We start from the raw sequence: 22,246 nt of genomic DNA, 5'->3' as shown, positions 1-22,246 counted from the left end.
TAACTAGGAATTTTGGGGCACCAGGGAAAGTGTTCAGATTACAAAGTTAAAATTTCCCAATATAACCTTTCAGATATTTTCATATCTGATCAATAGTCTTCTGATTACTGATTTATTTATTTTACCTCACGTTAGTCTCATTCCAAACGTCGTAAATTGTTGGTTATCTGCACGAAACCAGTCTTCACTATGAGTCATCCATACATCAATTGTCTTAAATCATTTATTTATTACTAACTAAGTAATTCACAGAAATGCATAAACAAACAAACTTAAAATGGTTACATGAAATGATAATATGCCTTAGTGGCTGAACCGGCATGGCGGCTTGTTAGACAAAGGGGAAATGGGGGGGTCGACCAAGAAGTCACTGCAGAGTTCATAATTATAACAATTGACATGCTAATCCTTTACACATGAACGCTCACTCATTCGGGGAACAATTGCAATCAATATATATATATTTACGCTCAGTGTGTCGTCTTGATCGCTGGGGAAAAGTTAGTTTCTGTTGGAGAGTTTCGTCCGTCGCTGTCTTGGTTATTGTGGATAGTTCAGAGTGACATTCGTTATACACTGCTCAAAAAAATAAAGGGAACACTTAAACAACACAATGTAACTCCAAGTCAATCACACTTCTGTGAAATCAAACTGTCCACTTAGGAAGCAACACTGATTGACAATAAATTTCACATGCTGTTGTGCAAATGGAATAGACAAAAGGTGGAAATTAAAGGCAATTAGCAAGACACCCCCCAAAACAGGAGTGATTCTGCAGATGGTGACCACAGACCACTTCTCAGTTCCTATGCTTCCTGGCTGATGTTTTGGTCACTTTTGAATGCGGGCGGTGCTCTCACTCTAGTGGTAGCATGAGACGGAGTCTACAACCCACACAAGTGGCTCAGGTAGTGCAGTTCATCCAGGATGGCACATCAATGCGAACTGTGGCAAAAAGGTTTGCTGTGTCTGTCAGCGTAGTGTCCAGAGCATGCAGGCGCTACCAGGAGACAGGCCAGTACATCAGGAGACGTGGAGGAGGCCGTAGGAGGGCAACAACCCAGCAGCAGGACCGCTACCTCCACCTTTGTGCAAGGAGGTGCACTGCCAGCGCCCTGCAAAATGACCTCCAGCAGGCCACAAATGTGCATGTGTCAGCATATGGTCTCACAAGGGGTCTGAGGATCTCATCTCGGTACCTAATGGCAGTCAGGCTACCTCTGGCGAGCACATGGAGGGCTGTGCGGCCCCACAAAGAAATGCCACCCCACACCATGACTGACCCATCGCCAAACCGGTTATGCTGGAGGATGTTGCAGGCAGCAGAACGTTCTCCACGGCGTCTCCAGACTCTGTCACGTCTGTCACATGTGCTCAGTGTGAACCTGCTTTCATCTGTGAAGAGCACAGGGCGCCAGTGGCGAATTTGCCAATCTTGGTGTTCTCTGGCAAATGCCAAACGTCCTGCACGGTGTTGGGCTGTAAGCACAACCCCCACCTGTGGACGTCGGGCCCTCATACCACCCTCATGGAGTTTGTTTCTGACCGTTTGAGCAGACACATGCACATTTGTGGCCTGCTGGAGGTCATTTTGCAGGGCGCTGGCAGTGCACCTCCTTGCACAAAGGCGGAGGTAGCGGTCCTGCTGCTGGGTTGTTGCCCTCCTACGGCCTCCTCCACGTCTCCTGATGTACTGGCCTGTCTCCTGGTAGCGCCTGCATGCTCTGGACACTACGCTGACAGACACAGCAAACCTTTTTGCCACAGTTCGCATTGATGTGCCATCCTGGATGAACTGCACTACCTGAGCCACTTGTGTGGGTTGTAGACTCCGTCTCATGCTACCACTAGAGTGAGAGCACCGCCAGCATTCAAAAGTGACCAAAACATCAGCCAGGAAGCATAGGAACTGAGAAGTGGTCTGTGGTCACCACCTGCAGAATCACTCCTGTTTTGGGGGGTGTCTTGCTAATTGCCTATCATTTCCACCTTTTGTCTATTCCATTTGCACAACAGCATGTGAAATTTATTGTCAATCAGTGTTGCTTCCTAAGTGGACAGTTTGATTTCACAGAAGTGTGATTGACTTGGAGTTACATTGTGTTGTTTAAGTGTTCCCTTTATTTTTTTGAGCAGTGTAGAATGGATGTTTCGGCGGTTGTCGTTCTTCGCGTTCAATGATACCGAATTCCTAGCTGCAGACTAGTAGTCAATATCAAAGACTTGTTCTTATTCGTCTAAGAGTTTAACCACGTGGTATGGTTAACAGATTCAGCAATGGTACTCAACCTTCGTTCTCCACAATGGAGAAAAAACATGGTCTAGTGATATTTTCTCAAATTGGGTTTTTATTAGGAATTGCCGAAAGGGGCTGTCCCAGGATGTCTGACCCAACTGGGCTCAGGGGCAGGTCCTCGGATTTAGTTCAAATCAAAAGGGATTTGTATTTTTCTTCATTAAACAGTCCAAAATTATATTACACAATTATACAAACAGTATCATACTCACTCATACATTTTATACAACAATTAGATGTAAACCTCATATCTGAGGTTATTATATAAACAGCGGTATGGTAATGTAGCCACACAGTCTCCCATGAGTTTCCCCAGTTGTGACAAACGGACATGTTAATAGCTGGAATTTTCACCGCTCTTTTATACTTTTTCCGGAACATGAAATCTGTTCGTACCTCAAGTTCTGTGAGGTGGAAGAAAACCCTTTGTCTCTCTAATACTGTTTGGCCATGAGGAGATTCTCAGGAACTTATGACGTCTCTCTGTGACCACAGCATGGGTTGAAGGAGGAAAGGGGGAGGCAGGGAGTGGCAGGGAGAGGGGGATGGGCTTTATGTACCAAAACAGGCAACGTCATGACACAGTATTGTGTCGAGGCACAGATCTGGGGAAGGGTACCAACATTTTTTTGCAGCATTGAAGGTCCCCAAGAACACAGTGGCCTCCTTCATCATTCTTAAATGGAAAAAGTTTGGAACCACCAACTCTTGCTAGAGCTGGCCGCCCGACCAAACTGAGCAATCGGGGGAGAAGGGCCTTCGTCAGGGAGGTGACCAAGAACCCGATGGTCACTCTGACAGAGCTCCTCTGTGGAGATGGTTGTACTTCTGGAAGGTTCTCCCATCTCTGCAGCACTCCACCAATCAGGCCTTTATGGTAGAGTGGCCAGACGGAAGCCACTCCTCAGTAAAAGGCATGACAGCCCACTTGGAGTTTGCCAAAATGCACCTAAAGACTTTCACACCATGAGAAACAAGAAACCAAGGTTTAACTATTTTTCCTGAATGCCAAGCATCACGTCTGGAGGAAACCTGGCACCATCCCTAAGGTGAAGCATGGTGGTGGTGGCAGCATCATGCTGTGGGGATGTTTTTCAGTGGCAGGGACTGGGAGAATAGTCAGGATCGAGGGAAAGATTAACAGAGCAAAGTACAGAGAGATTCTTGATGAAAACCTGCTTCAGAGCACTCCGGACCTCAGACTGGAGCGAATTGTGTGTAGATTGATGATTATTATAATTTTTTATCAATTTTAGAATAAGGCTTTAACGTAACAAAATGTACAAAAAGTAATGGGGTCTGAATACTTTCCGAATGCACTGTATGTATCAAAAGTAAAACTCGAAGTATAAATCATTTAAAATTCCTTATATTAAGCAAACCAGATATTAAGCATATCCAGCTGTACACTCCAACACATCATTTACAAACTAAGCATTTGTGATTAGTGAGTCTGCCAGATCAGAGGCAGTAGGGATGACCAGGGATGTTCTCTTGATAAGTGTGAATTGGCAATTTTCCTGTCGAAATGTAACAAATACTTTTGGGTGTCAGGGAAAATGTATGGCGTAAAAAGTACATGCTTTTCTATAGGAATGTAGTGAAGTACCTGGCTGAGGACAGGGAGAAGACACTACTTATACAGGTGAGGATTCTTCTTCTGGGTTACCTGGCTCAGGACAGGGAGAAGACACTACTTATACATGTGAGGATTTTTCTGGGTTACCTGGCTCAGGACAGGGAGAGGACTACTTATACAGGTGAGTGTACAAGCAAGTCTTCAGTTTTGTGATGATGTATGTGTATTTATGACAATGTTGTTGATTATGTGTGTGAATGTGCGTGGGTGTGTGTCCAGGTGCGGAAGTCACTGTGCCAGGCCTGGGCCAAAGTAGTATGGAGCATCAGTTCTATGTGAGTGTACAGTCGTGGCCAAAAGTTTTGAGAATGACACAAATATTAAGTTTCACAAAGTTTGCTGCTTCAGTGTCTTTAGATATTTTTGTCAGATGTCACTATGGAATACTGAAGAATAATTACAAGCATTTCATAAGTGTCAAAAGATTTTAATGACAATTACATGAAGTTGATGCAAAGAGTCAATATTTGCAGTGTTGACCCTTCTTTTTCAAGACCTCTGCAATCCACCCTGACATGCTGTCAATTAACTTATGAGCCACATCCTGACTGATGGCAGCCCATTCTTGCATAATCAATGCTTGGAGTTTGTCAGAATTTGTGTGTTTTTGTTTGTCCACCCGCCTCTTGAGGATTGACCATAAATTCTCAATGGGATTAAGTTCTGGGGAGTTTCCTGGCCATGGACCCAAAATATCGATGTTTTGTTCCCCAAGCCACTTAGTTATCACTTTTGCCTTATGGCAAGGTGCTCCATCATGCTGGAAAGGCATTGTTCATCACCAAACTGTTCCTGGATGGTTGGGAGAAGTTGCTCTCGGAGGATGTGTTGGTACCATTCTTTATTCATGGCTGTGTTCTTAGGCAAAATTGTGAGTGAGCCCACTCCCTTGGCTGAGAAGCAACCCCACACATGAATGGTCTCAGGATGCTTTACTTTTGGCATGACACAGGACTGATGGTAGTGCTCACCTTGTCTTCTCCGGACAAGCTTTTTTCCCGGATGCCCCAAACAATCGGAAGGGGGATTCATCAGAGAAAATGACTTGACCCCAGTCTTCAGCAGTCAAATCCCTTTACCTTTTGCAGAATGTCAGTCTGTCCCTGATGTTTTTCCTGGAGAGAAGTGGCTCCTTTGCTGCCCTTCTTGATACCAGGCCATCCTCCAAATGTCTTCACCTCACTGTGCGTGCAGATGCACTCACACCTGCCTGCTGCCATTCCTGAACAAGCTCTGTACTGGTGGTGTCCCGGTCCCACAGCTGAATCAACTTTAGGAGACGGTCCTGGCGCTTGCTGGACTTTCTTGGCACCCTGAAGCCTTCTTCACAACAATTGAACCGCTCTCCTTGAAGTTCTTGATGATCCGATAAATGGTTGATTTAGGTGCAATCTTACTGGCAGCAATATCCTTGCCTGTGAAGCCCTTTTTGTGCAAAGCAATGATGACGGCACGTGTTTCCTTGAGGGTAAACATGGTTGACAGAGGAAGAACAATGATTCCAAGCACCACCCTCCTTTTGAAGCTTCCAGTCTGTTATTCGAACTCAATCAGCATGACAGAGTGATCTCCAGCCATGTCCGCGTCAACACTCACACCTGTGTTAACGAAAGAATCACTGACATGATGTCAGCTGGTCCTTTTGTGGCAATGCAGTGGAAATGTTTTTTTGGGATTCAGTTCATTTGCATGGCAAAGAGGGACTTTTATTTTATTTTTTTAAGGGGTGGATCACCTTAATATTGCGGAAAGAATGTTGCTTCCATCAATGTAATTGTCTGCATCATTTCCAATCCCCCATATATTTTGTGGGTAAATATATATATCCATACACGCATGCATACATATACACATATATACATACACATACCTATATAGACATACATAATTTTTTAAAGAATATACCTTTTTTATTATTCCCCGCAAACCCTACCATCGATCCCCCAATTGGAGTATACTAATAAACACTTCGGCTTTTACCTTCAATTTATACATTTTATACACATTTTACAGACACAGTCTACTTTACAATAGTTCTCTCTTGTTTGTTCTTAGTCCTTCCTCTATTTCTGATGTCCATCCAGTTTGATTTCTATTTGTAACTGTGCTACGCTCAAGGTACTAAACGATATCATAACCGCCATTGATAAAAGACAGTACTGTGCAGCCGTCTTCATCGACCTGGCCAAGGCTTTCGACTCTGTCAATCACCATATTCTTATCGGCAGACTCAGTAGCCTCGGTTTTTCTGATGACTGCCTTGCCTGGTTCACCAACTACTTTGCAGACAGAGTTCAGTGTGTCAAATCGGAGGGCATGTTGTCCGGTCCTCTGGCAGTCTCTATGGGGGTACCACAGGGTTCAATTCTCGGGCCGACTCTTTTCTCTGTATATATATCAATGATGTTGCTCTTGCTGTGGGCGATTCCCTGATCCACCTCTACACAGACGACACCATTCTGTATACTTCTGGCCCTTCCTTGGACACTGTGCTATCTAACCTCCAAACGAGCTTCAATGCCATACAGCACTCCTTCCGTGGCCTCCAACTGCTCTTAAACGCTAGTTAAACCAAATGCATGCTTTTCAACCGTTCGCTGCCTGCGCCCGCCCGCCCGACTAGCATCACCACCCTGGACGGTTCCGACCTAGAATATGTGGACATCTATAAATACCTAGGTGTCTGGCTAGACTGTAAACTCTCCTTCCAGACTCATATTAAACATCTCCAATCCAAAATCAAATCAAGAATCGGCTTTCTATTTCGCAACAAAGCCTCCTTCACTCACGCCGCCAAACTCACCCTAGTAAAACTGACTATCCTACCGATCCTCGACTTCGGCGATGTCATCTACAATATATCTCACTGATCATCCCAAAAGCCAACACCTCAGTTGGCCGCCTGTCCTTCCAGTTCTCTGCTGCCTGTGACTGGAACGAATTGCAAAAATCGCTGAAGTTGGAGACTTTTATTTCCCTCACCAACTTTAAACATCTGCTATCTGAGCAGCTAACCGATCGCTGCAACTGTACATAGTCCATCTGTAAACATCCCACCCAATTTACCTACCTCATCCCCTTACTGTTTTTATTTATTTACTTTTCTGCTCTTTTGCACACCAGTATCTCTACTTACTCATGATCATCTGATCATTTATCACTCCAGTGTTAATCTGCTAAATTGTAATTATTGGCTCCTATGGCCTATTTATTGCCTACCTCATGCCTTTTGCACACAATGTATATCGACTCATTTTGGGGTTTTTCCTTCTGTGTTATTGACTTGTTTATTGTTTACTCCATGTGTAACTCTGTGTTGTTGTCTGTTCACACTGCTATGCTTTATCTTGGCCAGGTCGCAGTTGTAAATGAGAACTTGTTCTCAACTAGCCTACCTGGTTAAATAAAGGTGAAATAAAAAATAAAATAAATAAATCAAAATTTCACAAAAGTTCCGAACCTATATACATTTTACAGATCCCGTATGTTTTACATTGTTTATCTTGTTATTAGTCCCACCCTTCAGCTCCATTCAACCACTCCCATCTATCTCTCAACATCATCCATTTCGGATTTCTATTTGCCATATATTTTTCAACTGTGCTGTGATGCTTCACAAAATAAATTAACCTTTCTATTGTCACAGCTTCTACAGATTGTAAATGAAAAATAAACATTTTTGCTAAAATAATTATTATATTATTGACTGATTGACTATGGCTTTTCAAATCACCCAGTATTGCTATCTGTAGCATTAGTTCTAGGCAAATGTTGCAATGTGTCAAAGAGGGACTTTGCAATTAATTGCAATTCATCTGATCACTCTTTATAACATTCTGGAGTTTATGCAAATTGCCATCATACAACCGCGGCAGCAGACTTTGTGAAAATGTATATTTGTGTCATTCTCAAAACTTTTGGCCACGGCTGTACAACATCAAATACAAAACCGAATGGAATCCCCTTTGTTACTATGTATTAGCAATAATTCACTTAATGGTGAGGCATGGAATAATACATTTGTATATTTTTTCACACTGGTTGTTTGAAATATGAGTAGGTGATTTGAGTCATGCTTCTTCAGTAGTTGCATAAAGACAATTAGCACTTGTATGTTGTAAATAAATACTGTGTGTAAATACTGAAACGTATGATTGTTAATAAAGTAGTTCATATACCATATTTTTTATACTGTGTCCATGTGTATGGAAGTTCCTTAAAATTACGTTGTTTTCAAGTTGTTGAAACAACGACCTGATTTTTTTTTTTTACGAACGTAGACGGAAATCTTTGTATAGTTGTCTTTTCAACAACATAAAAAAAAAACATGTATTTTCAAGGACATGACATGTACCTGTTTCAATTACAGTAAAAATATGTATTTCGACTTTCTACCAAAATCAAACGTAGATAGGATGTTGGGCATAGTCATCTTTTCAACATCTTTTTAATGACATTTTGCTAGGTGAGAACCTCCTGTAGGTTTTCACTCCAACCCCAGTTGTAACTAACCTGATTCATCTAATAAACCAGCTAATTATTATAATCAGTTGCACTAGATTAGGGTTGGACTTGGAATGAAAACCTACAGGATGGTAGCTTTGAAGCCAATTTATGCTTGATCCGAAAATGTGGTCAGAGGCATCTTATGGATGGTGTGACGCGATTGCAGGGCCAAATTGAGCTCCGTAACACCACTGCAAACGTCAGATTCACCATGCAGAGCCTTTTAAAGGTGCTGGATGGTCAATCCGACATCTGCATTGGCTGTGCAGCATTTACAGTGTGTCACGGCTCCTCTGCATTGCAGGGGCGGTTCCTCCTGCAGGCAGAGGAGAGTCGTTAGTGATTAGAGCCACCTGGCCTCAGGGTATAAAAAACTGCTTCACTAATTACTTCTCTCTCTCTCTCTGCTCCTCCAGGTATGATCCTGTTTTGTTTGTTCCTTTGTAGTTTTGCATAGTTTTCACTCAGTCATATTCACACACACACAGATTCACACATCCATGCACTTTACATACACCTTACATTATGATACTTCCACACCTCATTCCTTTTTCTTTGTTTAAAGTTAATAGTTTTGTTTAGAATAAAGAACCTTTTTAATTGGCCTATACCTGTTGTTCGTTTCCCCTCATTTTTGTCACAGGCTATGAGCCGACAAGTGGGGGCTTATCCGGGATAGTAGTTAACTTGGGTTAGTTTAGTTCAGATTGACAATGTTTTGTTTGAGGGGATGTTTTGGTTGGGCCAATTTTGTTGAAGAGAGCGTTGACAGCCATGTGTTCTTTTGGTTCAGTTAGCTTGGTAGCTAAGCAATTCACTCAATTCACTGTTTTGTTCAGGTGGGAGTCCTCTCCTGTTCAGGCTTATCAGCGAGTGTCAATAGGAGGCTTGTGGTGTTTTAGGTGGCAGTGAACGTGGGTAGAGCATCCCTTTCCCTTTTCCCCTACATCGGCTTGGGAGCACCTCCGTGGTTATGGGGGGTCCGGCAGTTTCTGGTTGTCTTTTCCACTCCACTGGTTTTGTGTGAATAAAACCCCACCACGTGTGACTGCACGAAGACCAGGGCCAGTTAGTTGTTTTTGGAGGATAGTGGGGTGTAGCTCCTGTCCTTGAACCCAGACTGACAGCAGGTGAGTTGTGTGTTTTTGGAGCATTTGTAATAGTTGTATTGGTTGAGGAAAATGTCTTCCATTTTGAGTAGTTTTCTTCAAGCTCCTTCAGATGTAGCCTTAGAGTTGTGTACTAAGGAGCAGTTAATTGAAATTGCTGAACATTATCAGATTGAGATTGTTGATAAAAAAATTAAAGAGACTGTTAAAACTAGATTAAAGCAGGGTGTTAGGAAAATGGGTGTTTTTGGCGGTCAGTCTGCTAGTAGTGAGGGTGCAAGTTTTCAGTCTAGCCCTTCATTAACTTTTGAGCAGCAGAGGGAGCTGTTGCAAATGCAGTTAGAGAGAGCGTGATTGAGAAATGCTAATAGACCAGAAGGACTACCACAGTTTGATGTTTCACAGAATCTTCGTTTGTTGCCTAAATTTGAGTCAGATCCAGACACATACTTCGCTTTATTTGAGCGTATTGCGGAAGCTTGGTCAGATTTGGACATGACTATGTTGTTGCAATGTGTACTTACAGGTAAAGCACGTGAGGCTTTTACAGCACTGAGTGTAGCTGACAGTAAAGTTTTTGCTAAAGTTAAATCAGCAGTTCTGAAGGTCTACGAGCTTGTGCCAGAGGCATATCGTCAACGTCTTCGTTACAGGAAAAAGTTAGATTCACAAACCTATTCTGAGTTTGTTCGTGATTTGACTTCTGCATTTAATCGTTGGTGTACAGCTTCTGAAGTTAGTACTTTTGAGGGTCTGTATAATTTGATTGTGTTAGAACAGTTCAAAAATTCGGTGTCTGACCAGGTTGCTACATACATGAATGAACGTAAAGTTAAGTCTCCAAGTGATGCAGCAATCCTTGCAGATGAGTACAGGCTAACACATAAAAGCCATTTTGAGTCAGTGACATGTACCATAAAAATTACTTTACACCTAGGAATAGTAGGTCACCTTTTTTTGGAGCTTCTTTCCAAAGGCCTCAGCAGAAGTTTGGGTCTGGAGGACTTAAAGCACAGGTTAATGCTAATACCTGTCGCTACTGTTTAGTTGAAGGACATTGGAAGAAAGATTGTCCTCTGCTTAAATCAAAAAAGTCAGGTCAAGTTAAACCTACTGTGATAGCAGCTCCTGTTACAGCCTCTGTCCACCAGGGTGAGCGGTTTCAGCCACTAGTTTGATTCTCAGTCTTCCCACTGTGATTTTTCAGCCTTTATTTCAGATGGTGTAGTGTCCCTGGTAGATGGCAACCAAAATGTTTCAATCAAGATCTTAATTTGCTGTACACCATCGATTTTTCAGAAATGTTTTATGATGAGTATTTAGGTATTTGACGTTGGTGTCTGTAATTACTCTGGCTGCTTCGGTGCTATTTCTGACGGTAGCTGTGATGGTAGCTGCAATGTAAAACTGATTTATACCTCAAATATGCACATTTTTCGAACAAAACATAGATTTATTGTATAACATGTTATAAGACTGTCATCTGATGAAGTTGTTTCTTGGTTAGTTTGGTTGGTTCTTGGTCAGTTAGGTTGGCTTTGTGCATGCTACCTGTGCTGTGAAAAATGTCTGTCCTTTTTTGTATTTGGTGGTGAGCTAACATAAATATATGTGGTGTTTTCGCTGTAAAACATTTAAAAAATCGGACATGTTGACTGGATTCACAAGATGTGTATCTTTCATTTGCTGTATTGGACTTGTTAATGTGTGAAAGTTAAATATTTCTAAAAAATATTTTTTGAATTTCGCGCTCTGCCTTTTCAGTGGAATGTGGGAGGAGTTCCGCTAGCGGAATCCCGGTGCCAGACAGGTTTTAAGAGACACTGGAGCTTTAGATTATTTTATTCTGGAATCTGTTTTGCCGTTCTCTAAAGAGTCTGATACTGGCAGTTGTGTAGTGGTATGGGTTTAGTTCCATTCTCTTGTCCTTTACATGAAGTATAAAGTATACTACCTGTGGTGTCAAAGGTTGTTGAAAAGTGTGTAGCAGAACAACTGATTGCCCACCTCAACAACAGCCCCTTCACATTACATTCCATGCTGTTTGGCTTCAGAGCGAAACACTCCACAGAAACGGCCAACTGCTTTCTTCTGGAAAATGTGAAGTCCAAGATGGACAAAGGGGGCGTTGTTGGGGCTGTGTTTCTGGACCTAAGGAAGGCTTTTGATACTGTTAACCATGAGATTCTCATCACAAAATTGTCCAAGTTCAACTTTTCCCCCGATGCCTTGAGATGGATGAAATCATACCTTGAAGGCAGAACTCAGTGTGTCAGAGTGAGCAATGAGCTGTCGCCCACTCTTAGCTATGATGTGGGTGTGCCCCAAGGGTCAATACTGGGGCCCCTCCTGTTCAGCCTGTACATTAATGATCTGCCTTCTGTCTGTACTGGGTCTGAAGTTCAAATGTATGCAGATGATACAGTGATATGTGCATGCAAAGAGCAAACAACAAGCTGCACAAGAACTCACTACTGTAATGGTCCAGGTTACAAAGTGGCTCAGTGACTCGTGTTTGCATCTCAATGTGAAAAAAACTGTTTGCATGTTCTTCACAAAGAGGGCAACAGATGCTACTGAGCCAGATGTCTATGTGTCAGGGGAGAAGCTCCAGGTGGTATCTGATTTTAAGTACCTTGGCATAATACTTGATTCCAACCTCTCTTTTAAAAAGCATGTGAAAAAGGTAATTCAAATAACCAAATTCAACCTAGCTAATTTCCGATTTATACGTAATTGTTTGACTACAGAGGTAGCAAAACTGTACTTCAAATCTATGATACTCCCCCACTTAACATACTGCTTGACTAGTTGGGCCCAAGCTTTCTGTACAACAGTAAGACCTATTCAGTTTGTCTACAAACAGGCTCTCAAAGTGCTTGATAGGAAGCCCAATAGCCATCATCACTGTCACATCCTCAGAAAGCATGAGCTCCTGAGTTGGGAAAATCTTGTGCAATACACTGATGCATGTCTTGTATTCAAGATTCTAAATGGCTTGGCTCCCCCTCCACTCAGTATTTTTGTTAAACAGAAAACCCAAACATATGGCAGCAGATCCACAAGGTCTGCCATGAGAGCCAGCAGCATACCACCCTGCATACCACTGCTGGCTTGCTTCTGAAGCTAAGCAGGGTTGGTCCTGGTCAGTCCCTGGATGGGAGACCAGATGCTGCTGGAAGTGGTATTGGAGGGCCAGTAGGAGGCACTCTTTCCTCTGGTCTAATAAAATATCCCAATGCCCCAGGGCAGTGATTGGGGACACTGCCCTGTGTGCAGGGTGCCGTCTTTCGGATGGGACGTTAAACGGGTGTCCTGACTCTCTGAGGTCATTAAAGATCCCATGGCACTTATTGTAAGAGTAGGGGTGTTAACCCCAGTGTCCTGGCTAAATTCCCAATCTGGCCCTCAAACCATCACGGTCACCTAATAATCCCCAGTTTACAATTGGCTCATTCATCCCCCTCCTCTCCCCTGTAACTATTCCCCAGGTCGTTGCTGCAAATGAGAACGTGTTCTCAGTCAACTTACCTGGTAAAATAACGGTAAAATAAATCAAATAAAATAAGAGGTGACTGTGTAGTTCCCCTAAGGAAAAGCACCTTTAGTAAATCCGCTTTTTCTGTGAGAGCTTCCCATGTCTGGAATACACTGCCATCAGACACACATAACTGCACCACATATCACACTTTCACAAAATGCTTGAAGACATGGCTAAAGGAAAATCAGATTTGTGAACATGGTCCCTAGCTGTGTGTTGCCGCTTTCCATGTCTGTTGTCTGTAACTTGTGAGGTGTGGAAACACTTTGTTGCTTTTATGAATTTTGTCTTGCTGCTTTTTGTTCTATGTTGCTCTGCCTGTATGCTATGTCTTGCTTGTCCTATGTTGCTATGTCTGTATGCTATGTCTTGTTCTATGTTGCTATTGTCTATATTGTAATTGTTTTTAATAACCTGCCCAGGGACTGCAGGTTGAAAATTAGCCGGCTGGCTAAAACCGGCACTTTTACTGAAACGTTGATTAATGTGCACTGTCCCTGTAAAAATAAAATAAAAAAATAAACTCAAGTTACCCTAAAATTTGGTCTGGTAGAGGGTGATATAGATGTTGGAGTTAGACCCCAGTTGCCAGTAGAGGGAGTCCACATGATTTTGGGGAATGACTTGGCAGGTAGTAAGGTGTGGGCAGATGGCAAACTAAACATCTGTAAGAAGCAACCTTCAGTGTCCCTTGCAAGGGCATCTCTGGATCAGAACTGTCTCCTGAGGTATTTCCAGTTTGTGCGGTTACCCACGCAGCCTCTCGTAAGGAGATTGAGAGTAAGCCAGAAAGTCTTGAGTTGCCAGTCAAACTCCAGACAGAACAGTTGACTAGTTCTAGAGATTCATTGATGGCTGAGAAAAAGGCCGATACTACTTTGGCTGATCTGTTTGATAAAGTTGTTCCTGATTCAGTGGTGAGGAATAATGCTCAGTGTTATTTTCTTCTTGATGGGCTGTTGGTCAGGAACTGGATTCCACACTATGATCAGGGTCTAGGAGAACCAGTCTTTCAAATAGTTGTACCTACTACTTTGCGAAATAAAGTGTTGCAAACTTCACATGGTGTGTGGCAGGTCATGTGGGTGTTCGTAAAACTTATGATCGCATACTTCGTTATTTTTTCTGGCCCCGTTTAAAGCGGGATGTATCTCAGTTTATTAAAACTTGTGATACGTGTCAGCACACAAGCAAGCCAAATCAGGTTGTAAAGCCTGCACCTTTGTATCCAATACCAGCCGTAGGGCAACCTTTTGAGCATCTTATTATCGATTGTGTTGGGCCATTACCAAGGTGCAAGTCAGGTCATAGCTACTTATTAACTTATGTGTCAAGCAACTAGATATCCGGCAGCTTTTTCCTTGCGTACCATAACTTCAAAATCAGTAGTTAAATTGAGTTAACGCTTTATTTCAACATTTGGGATTCCAAAAATCATCCAGTCAGATCAGGGGTTTAACTTTACCTCCCATTTATTTGCTCAGGTTCTCAAACAGCTTAAAGTTTAACACAACAAGTCTACTGCGTTCCATGCCCAGAGCCAGGGAGCTTTGGAACGTTTTCATCAAACTTTAAAATCCTTGCTTCGTGCATATTGTACAGAACTGTCTGCAGATTGGGAGGAGGGGTTACCTTGGCTGTTACTAGCTGCTCGTGAAGTAGTGCAGGAAAGCACAGGGTTTAGGCCAAATGACTTAGTGTTTGGTCATAAGGTGCGTGGGCCTTTAGCAGTGTTGCAGGATGGTTATTTGCCTGAGGTGTAACGTTCGTCTTGTGGTGATTGAACGGACCAAGGCGCAGCGGGTGATGAATACATACTGAATTTATTTAACAGACGAAACACTGACAAAACACTAGAACAAGCTACAAAACAATAAACGAAGGCAACAGGCCTGAAACAAACAAACTTACATATAGACGAAGAACGCACAAACAGGAACAGACTACCTAAAATGAACGAACAAACGAAACAGTCCCATGTGGTATACACAGACACAGGAACAATCACCCACAAACAAACAGTGAGAACAACCTACCTTAATATGGCTCTCAATCAGAGGAAACGACACACCTGCCTCTAATTGAGAACCATACCAGGCAAACCATTAACCCAACATAGAAAACACATAACATAGACTACCCACCCAAACTCACGCCCTGACCAATTAAACACATACAAAACAACAGAAAACAGGTCAGGAACGTGACATGAGGAACCACCTCGGAACCTTATTGACTATGTAAATGGTTTTAGGTTGAAGTTGTATAGGGCTGGTGAACTGGCAAAAGAAAAACTAAAATGTTCTCAACGGAAAATGAAACTGAAATATGACGGACAGGCTGAGCTGTGTGAGTTTAGATGACAATGTTGAGTGTCCAGTCAGTTTCTTCTCCCGGAAATGTAATAAGTATCAGAAAAACTATTCTGTAATTGAAAAGGAGGCTTTAGGTCTCATGTCACGCCCTGGCCTTAGTATTCTTTGTTTTCTTTATTATTTTAGTTAGGTCAGGGTGTGACATGGGGAATGTTTATGTTTTGTTGGTTTTGGGTGTTTATATGGTAAAGGGGTTATGGGGTGTAGTATATGGGTTTGTGTTGAGTGTAGATGTCTAGCGTTGTCTATGTATGTTTAGTTATCTAGGAGAGTCTATGGTTACCTGAATGAGTTCCCAATTAGAGACAGCTGATTTCGGTTGTCTCTGATTGGGAGCCTTATTTAGGGTAGCCATAGGCTCTCATTGGGTGTGAGTAATTGTCTATGTAGAACGTTTGTAGCCTGTATGTATGTGCACAACGTTTGTAGCTTCACGGTCGTTTTGTTGTTTTGTTCGTTTTGTTAAAGTGTTTCGTGTTTATTTTTGTCATCTTTTAAAATAAAAGAAGATGGCTTATTTTCCAACTGCTGCGTTTTGGTCCGTCAATCCCCCACACGATCGTGACAGAATTACTCACCATAGGACCAAGCGGCATGGAAGGCGGCAACAGGACCTACCTACACAGGATTTCTGGAGTTGGGAGGACGAATTGGAAGGAAATGGACCTTGGGATCAACCTGGAGAATATCGCCTCCCTCGTGAAGAGCTGGAGGCAGCGAAAGCCGAGAGGAGGCGATATGAGGAGGCAGCACGGAGACAAGGCTGGAAACCCGTGAGTACAACCCAAAAATTTCTTGGGGGGGGCCTTAAAGGGAGTGTGGCGAAGTCAGGTAGGAAACCTGCGCCTACTCCTTGTACTTACCGTGGAGAGCGAGAGTACGGGCAGACACCGTGTTACGCAGTAGAGCGCACGGTGTCTCCTGTACGCGTGCATAGCCCGGTTCGGTACATTTCAGCTCCACGTATCGGCCGGGCTAGACTGAGCGTTGAGCCGTATGTCATGAAGCCGGCCCAACGCATCTGGTCACCAGTGCGTCTCCTCGGGCCGGCGTACATGGCACCAGCCTTACGCATGGTGTCCCCGGTTCGCCTACATAGGCCGGTGCGGGTCATTCCACCTCCCCGCACTGGTCAGGCGACGGGGAGCATACAACCAGGTAAGGTTGGGCAGGCTCGGCGTTCAAGGGAGCCAGTACGCCTGCACGGTCCGGTATTTCCGGCGCCACCTCCCCGCCCCAATCCAGTACCACCAGTGCCTCCTCCACGCACTAGCTATATGGTGCGTGTCTCCAGCCCTTTACCACCAGTGTCTAAACCACGCACCAAGCCTCCTGTGTGTCCCCAGAGTCCTGTGCGTCCTGTTGCTGCTCCCCGCACTAGCCCTGAGATGCGTGTCCCCAGCCCGGTGCCACCAGTCCCGGCACCACGCACCAGGCCTACAGTGCGCCTCAGCCGGCAGGAGTCTGCCGTCTGCACAGCGATGACTGAACTGCTCGTCTCCCCAGCGCCATCTGAGCCATCCGTCTCCCCAGCGCCATCTGAGCCATCCGTCTCCCCAGCGCCATCTGAGCCATCCGTCTGCAATGAGCCTGCAAAGCCGCCCGTCTGCCATGAGCCTGCAAAGCCGCCCGTCTGCCATGAGCCCACTGAGCCGTCTGCCAGACAGGAGCCGCTAGAGCCGCCAGCCAGACAGGAGCCGCTAGAGCCGCCAGCCAGACAGGAGCCGCTAGAGCCGTCCGTCAGACAGGAGCCGCTAGAGCCGCCAACCAGACAGGATCTGCCAGAGCCGCCAACCAGACAGGATCTGCCAGAGCCGCCAACCAGACAGGATCTGCCAGAGCCGCCAACCAGACAGGAGCAGCCAGATCAGTCAGCCAGCCATGAGCAGCCAGATCCGTCAGCCAGCCATGAGCAGCCAGATCCGTCAGCCAGCCATGAGCAGCCAGATCCGTCAGCCAGCCATGAGCAGCCAGATCCGTCAGCCAGCCATGAGCAGCCAGATCCGTCAGCCAGCCATGAGCAGCCAGATCCGTCAGCTAGCCATGAGCAGCCAGATCCGTCAGCTAGCCATGAGCAGCCAGATCCGTCAGCTAGCCATGAGCAGCCAGATCCGTCAGCTAGCCATGAGCAGCCAGATCCGTCAGCTAGCCATGAGCAGCCAGATCCGTCAGCTAGCCATGAGCAGCCAGATCCGTCAGCTAGCCATGAGCAGCCAGATCCGTCAGCTAGCCATGAGCAGCCAGATCCGTCAGCCAGCCATGAGCAGCCAGATCCGTCAGCCAGCCATGAGCAGCCAGATCAGTCAGCCAGCCATGAGCAGCCAGATCCGTCAGCCAGCCATGAGCAGCCAGATCCGTCAGCCAGCCATGAGCAGCCAGATCAGTTAGCCAGCCATGAGCAGCCAGATCTGTCAGCCAGCCATGGGCCGTCCCTCAGTCCGGAGCTGCAGTCCCTCAGTCCGGAGCTGCAGTACCTCAGTCCGGAGCTGCAGTCCCTCAGTCCGGAGCTGCAGTCCCTCAGTCCGGAGCTGCCATTCCTCAGTCCGGAGCTGCCATTCCTCAGTCCGGAGCTGCCATTCCTCAGTCCGGAGCTGCCATTCCTCAGTCCGGAGCTGCCATTCCTCAGTCCGGAGCTGCCCCTTACCCTGGTGCTGCCCCTTACCCTGGTGCTGCCCCTTACCCTGGTACTGCCCCTGACCCTGGTACTGCCCCTTACCCTGGTACTGCCCCTGACCCTGGTACTGCCCCTGACCCTGGTACTGGCCCTTAGTCCGGAGCTGTCCCTTAGTCCGGAACTCCCCCTTAATGCAATGGGATTAATGTGGAGAGGGGTCATTTTGAAGAAGCTAAGGAGGTGGTTAGGGAATGTGGTGAAGTGGGGACCACGACCAGAGCCGGAGCCGCCACCGTGGAGGGAAGCCCACCCAGACCCTCCCCTAGACTGTGTATGGTGCGCCCGGAGTTCGCGCCTCAAGGGGGGGGTTATGTCACGCCCTGGCCTTAGTATTCTTTGTTTTCTTTATTATTTTAGTTAGGTCAGGGTGTGACATGGGGAATGTTTATGTTTTGTTGGTTTTGGGTGTTTATATGGTAAAGGGGTTATGGGGTGTAGTATATGGGTTTGTGTTGAGTGTAGATGTCTAGCGTTGTCTATATGTTTAGTTATCTAGGAGAGTCTATGGTTACCTGAATGAGTTCCCAATTAGAGACAGCTGATTTCGGTTGTCTCTGATTGGGAGCCTTATTTAGGGTAGCCATAGGCTCTCATTGGGTGTGAGTAATTGTCTATGTAGAACGTTTGTAGCCTGTATGTATGTGCACAACGTTTGTAGCTTCACGGTCGTTTTGTTGTTTTGTTCGTTTTGTTAAAGTGTTTCGTGTTTATTTTTGTCATCTTTTAAAATAAAAGAAGATGGCTTATTTTCCAACTGCTGCGTTTTGGTCCGTCAATCCCCCACACGATCGTGACATCTCATTTGGGCTTTAAAGCACTTCGAGGTCTATGTTGGTTCTGGTTTGACCCCTTTAACTGTGTTCACTGACCACAACCCACTTGTTTTTCTGAGGTCCCTGCAAAATCCCAACCAGCGCCTGATGCGTTGGGCTTTGTTCTTGCAACCATTCAACCTTGATATTAGACACATTAGTGGTAAGGATAATATCATTGCTGATGCTCTGTCTCGTGCTCTTTTAACCTAGTTTGTATATTTTCTCTGCTGACCCCTGTGCCTTTTTCCTCTTAAATTGCCCCCCAGGTACCAGGGCTGCTGAGTTTGAGGGGAGACAGTCAGATGGGGGACACGGGGCTACTGCTAGGAGCCGGGACTGGTATCCTTTTTTTGTGGGGGGGGGGGGGGGAGGATTGTTTTGAATATGGTGGAGGAAGTTGGGTTGAGGGTGGGACCCTCATTTTAAGGAGGGGGGCGTCACGGCTCCTCTGCATTGCAGACAGAGGAGGGTCGTTAGTGATTAGAGCCACCTGGGCTCAGGGTATAAAAAAAACTGCTTCACTAATTACTTCTCTCTCTCTCTCTGCTCCTCCAGGTATGATCCTGTTTTGTTTGTTCCTTTGTAGTTTTGCATAGTTTTCACTCAGTCATATTCACACACACACAGATTCACGCATCCATGCACTTTACATACACCTTACATTATGATACTTCCACACCTCATTCCTTTTTCTTTGTTTAAAGTTAATAGTTTTGTTTAGAATAAAGAACCTTTTTAATTAATTGGCTTAAGCCTGTGACAAAAATGAGGACACGAACAGGTAATGAGCCAGCCTGGCCTCTGCAGAACTCAAGGCATTCATATTTATTGTGCTTCATGGAGCAGAGCAGAGCTGTTGTGAAGGAAGTTGTCAAATCAAGTTTTTTATATAGCCCTCCACATTGTTACAACATTTGAGAGGCACACGGCCTTGCAGTACAGAGCTTGATTTGGCCTCTGCATGCCTCCAGAGGCTCCGAAATTGCGTCAAACCCTCCATATGAAGCCTTCGACCACATTTTCAGATCAAGCATAAATTGGCTTTGAGTTGAATACCGCTGCTGTAAAGGGCTCTACAGAAACAGCGTTGGACAGCCCTGCTGTAGAATTTGCGTTAAATGCATCCTCCAATTGCAACGTCTGCCTGTGCCCACACATATTGTCTCAACAAGAAATGGTCAATCAATCAATCAAGTTTATTTTATATAGCCCTTCGTACATCAGCTAATATCTCGAAGTTCTGTACAGAAACCTAGCCTAAAACCCCAAACAGCTAGTAATGCAGGTGTAGAAGCACGTTTTATTTTTAATACCCTCAAACCCCTAATTACGTACCTCATTTCAAAATGGACCATAACCACTGTAAATCGTTTTACCGGTGAAACTGCATTTGCATGTCAATCATTTGATTGATCTCGATCAGTTTCATGGGAACAGCCTATGCATTTCCATCTTCTAGAATTACTGTTTCGTGAGTCAATTAGAGCAGATGATGTTAACAAACTTTTAGCCTTTCTTGTATTTTTGTTTTAAATCAAAGCAGACATCATCGTAGTGGCAACAATCTGTTTTGGCGCATTTTCTTTATTTTTCTACTATTCAGCTCCCGCTAAAGATCCTAAAATCTCATTCGAAATGAGGTACGTTATAAGCCTACTAGTTATGCTATTATAGTTAGTTATGTAAAATACTAATTTGTCGTTATGTGACCTTGAGACATTGATTCATCTTTGATCTAACTTTACTAAACGAGCAGCATTGTGAGAAGTGATAATCTTCTATTTGTAGTAATAATAATAACAGGTGATGAGTAGGACTGTTAGGCGCAACAGGTCTTGATGAATGTTATTTTAAACAGTTGGAGCACCCAAGCACAGTGTCAGGATTGCGTAATATAGATCCCTTTCCTGCAGTCATTGACCAAAAGCGCCCTCTTTGGCCTCGTGGGTGGAATGTTAAAATTTTTCAGAATTTCATCATTAATAATGATTATAAAAAATTTAACTGATGCAAATCTGGTGTTTCTATGTCAAACAGTTTTGTTATATTTCAGTTTTCTGTGATGTATATAAAGTGTAATATTGGGATGCAAACTCAACATTTGATCAATTTCAACTCTATATCTGACATGGTACAGGTGTCTTATTTTTGTAAGTAGATTTGCTTAAGAATACCAAGAATCACTCTTTGTGACCCTGATTTAGCCCACTGCAATAAAAGGTTATTAAAGAAGTTGAACCACAACTTGTGGTGCTGAATGACATTCGACCAGTTCAGGAACATACAACAATAATTTGCAGTAAAGCCTAATAGGTCTATGACTACATTGTATAGCTATTTGTACACTACAGCCTAATGTAAATACATATAGCTTAATATCATTGCACTGTTTACGAGAGCTTTATTTGCGAGTCGATATGTCTTTGTATTCTGTAGCTTACACAATGTATCATAAATAAACTTTGATTTGATTAGCTGGAACACATGGTTACAATACTACACTATTACAAGATAATATAAAAGAGGTGAACTATCAATTCATAGAATGTTTAATCGATGCAAATAGATTCTATCAAATCAATTGACAAAGAAATCATTACTATGTAGAATTGTAGGAAATCTGTTTTAAAACAGCCGTCAAATCAACCTTTTGGTGTGGTGTATTCATTCACCTCAATAAACTAAGAACCTAAAGGCATTATTACCTCCCAATTCACATTTCCAATTGCCCACCCTGACATGCCAAGCTAGAACGGGCCCTGCATTGCAACCAATAGCCAATGTAGACAAAGTATCCCAAGCAGGGCTACAGCAACTTCCAGAGAGTTTCAGTCTCCCTCTGGTTTGGGTGTCCTTGGCAGAAACGTGTCGTCATTACCAAGTGGTCACATGGTTCTGGGTTCCACTACTCAAGACGTGGTCAACACACGGTGAATTAGGATATATTTTTTCAATGTTCTGATTGGCCAACGTGGTCAATCCTCTGATGGGCCTCTACAGTATACACAGGTAGCCTACGTAGAGCTTCATAACAGGTAGCCTACGTAGAGCTTCATAACAGGTAGCCTACGTAGAGCTTCATAACAGGTAGCCTACGTAGAGCTTCATAACAGGTAGCCTACATAGTGCTTCATAACAGGTAGCCTACATAGTGCTTCATAACAGGTAGCCTACATAGTGCTTCATAACAGGTAGCCTACATAGTGCTTCATAACAGGTAGCCTATATAGTTCTTCATAGGTCTTACCGCCACCAGAAAGAAAACAGGGAAGAAACCACCATTTACCTCTA

This window comes from Salvelinus fontinalis, chromosome 25, assembly GCF_029448725.1.
Source record: "Salvelinus fontinalis isolate EN_2023a chromosome 25, ASM2944872v1, whole genome shotgun sequence".
NCBI lineage: Eukaryota > Metazoa > Chordata > Actinopteri > Salmoniformes > Salmonidae > Salvelinus > Salvelinus fontinalis.
This window is presented reverse-complemented; position numbering follows the sequence as displayed.